This window comes from Lipotes vexillifer, unplaced genomic scaffold (genome assembly GCF_000442215.2).
Source record: "Lipotes vexillifer unplaced genomic scaffold, Lipotes_vexillifer_v1.1 scaffold1885, whole genome shotgun sequence".
Lineage (NCBI taxonomy): Eukaryota > Metazoa > Chordata > Mammalia > Artiodactyla > Lipotidae > Lipotes > Lipotes vexillifer.
Window position 1 is genome coordinate 116,202 of NW_006782634.1, and position 2,436 is coordinate 118,637.

Sequence of the window (2,436 nt, forward strand, 5' to 3'; positions counted from 1 at the left end):
GCTTTGCCCTCCGCACCCCTGTTGCTGTGCTCTCCTCCGCGGCTCCGAAGCTCCCCGCTCCGCCTCCCGCAATCTCTGCCCGCGAAGGGGCTTCCTAGTGTGTGGAGACCTTTCCTCCTTCACAGCTCCCTCCCACTGGTGCAGGTGCCGTCCCTATTCTTTTGTCTCTGTTTTTAATTAATTTTTTCTTTTGCCCTACCCAGATACGTGGGGAGTTTCTTGCCTTTTCGGAGGTCTGAGGTCTTCTGCCAGCATTCAGTAGGTGTTCTGTAGGAGTTGTTCCACATGTAGATGTATTTCTGGTGTATTTGTGGGGAGGAAGGTGATCTCCGCGTCTTACTCCTCCGCCATCTTTCCACCGGTAGTATAGTATCTTTATTTCAAGCCCAGAACCTCTGGAAGCAAGTGTAAAAGCAGCAGTGGTAGCTGGTACCACTGTACTTTTCAAGGTACGTACTCTAAGATTAAAAATGTTTTCTTATTTTTTTGTGTTTGCTTGTTTTAATGTGTTATTTGTGTGAAAAGTATTATAAACCTATTAAATAATAGTACTATATAGCCAATTGTGTTAATTGGGTACCTAGGCTAACTTTGTTGAACTTACGACCAAATTGGACTTATGAATGTGCTCTTGGAATGGAAATTGTTCATATGTAGAGGATTTTCTGTAGGGGCTGCCAAAGGATTCAAGCATGTCCTCCTCTCTAGGTGACACTTTGAGCACCATTGGATCTGCTGGATCACATGGCACAAGTAGCAGAGCAACTTGCACAGTGATCAGTACCTGTTGCAGAGGCTGATGTTCTGTTGCTCTGAGCCCCACTCAGCTAGCAGTTTTCCAGGTCACTCAGTAAATGGAGTAACACAAAAAAATGAGGAATATGTTGCCTCCAAAATCCAAACTAACATGCTATATCGATATCCTCACATCACTGAGGTAAAAGCACCCTGAATTTTATTCAGATTTACTTTACATCCTCTGACATGTAAATATCTTTCCAGTAAGTCTGGAGTAGTTGCTACTTCTTGCTCCCCACGTCCAATCTGCATAATGACATCGGTGTAATGCACCAGTGTGATGTCTCATAAAAGGGAAATGTGATCAAGATCCCTGTGAACTGAATTATAACATAGGGCTAGAGCATTAATGTACCTCTGAGGTAGAACAGTAAGGAAGTGTTGCTGGCCTTGCCACTGAAGGCAAATGGCTTCTGATAGTCTTCATTAGCAGGGATGGAGAAAAAACCATTTCCCGGATCAATAGCTGAGATCCAGGTACCAGAGGATGTATTAATTTGCTCAAGCAAAAGAACCATACCTGGTATCAAGGATGCAATTGTAGCTACCACTCAATTAAGCTTATGATAATCGATTGTCATTCTCCAAGATCGACTTGTCCTCTGCATAAACCAAAAAGAGTTGAATGCAGGTGTGGTAGAAATCACCACCCATGCATCTTTCCAGTCTTTGAGGGTGGAACTAACCTCTGCAATCACTCAAGGAATGCAGTATTGTTTTTAGTTTACCATTTTCCTAGGTAGAAACAGTTCTAGTGGTTTCAACTAGACCTTTCCCACAGAAACAACCCTTGCTGTACATGTCAGGGAAGGAATGTGAGATTTCTGCCAGCTGCTGAGTATTTCTATTCCAATTATTCATCTGTAACTAGAGAAATATCCACAGAATGAGTATGGGGAGCCAGCTTGCCCACTGTAAGGTAGCCCTACACCAAAACTACATTGATTACCTGACATCCATAAGTCCCACAGTGACATCTTGGGTTTTCTGAAATTAGTGTCAGTTCAGAGCTGTTGTCCAGTAGTTCTCCAAAGTTCTGATTACTTCCTTTTTCTCAATTCAAAGTTACCCTGGTAAAAGGCCATAGGTCCCTTTGGGGAAGGCTGGGAGAATGACCAACAGTATAAACTTTTGGCAGCATATGAGGGTACTTCCTTGAGGAGACCCACTCTCTCATCATTAAAAGGTTCTGGGTCTGTAAACTAGTTCAAGTTTGGGAAATGATTGAGGGACCGTAACTCTTTGGCAGGTTAGGCTTTTGCTCACTTGACCTAGAACTTTTCTGCTTACACCGATGAAGTAAGAATTTAGTAGGCTTCCCATATATTTCACTCCTAGGAACACTATGATCAATTAGCCAACTCCCTAGGTCTGTGGGAGTCAAACTATTCTGATTGCTGCTTGACTCCACTGTCTGTGGCAGTAACCATGCCCACCTTGTCTTTGGTGGTCAAGGACCACCACCACCACTTGGCCCCTGGGATCCAATCACTCCCACTGCATTTAGGGTTCCCAATTCAGTGTCCAAAGTTCCCACTCTGAGATCTGGACCACAGAGAACAGCAATCACAGAGTAGTAAATTAAGTCATTCCTCCTCATGGATCGTATTTTGTACCTCACTTTTAGAGTCCTGCTGA

The 2,436-nt window shown here is 43.6% G+C and overlaps 1 pseudogene; it reads right to left on the minus strand.

The window, feature by feature from the left end:
• Positions 1–924: 924 nt before the first annotated feature.
• On the minus strand, positions 925–1,975 carry LOC103074500 (uncharacterized; annotated as a pseudogene).
• Positions 1,976–2,436: the final 461 nt, after the last annotated feature.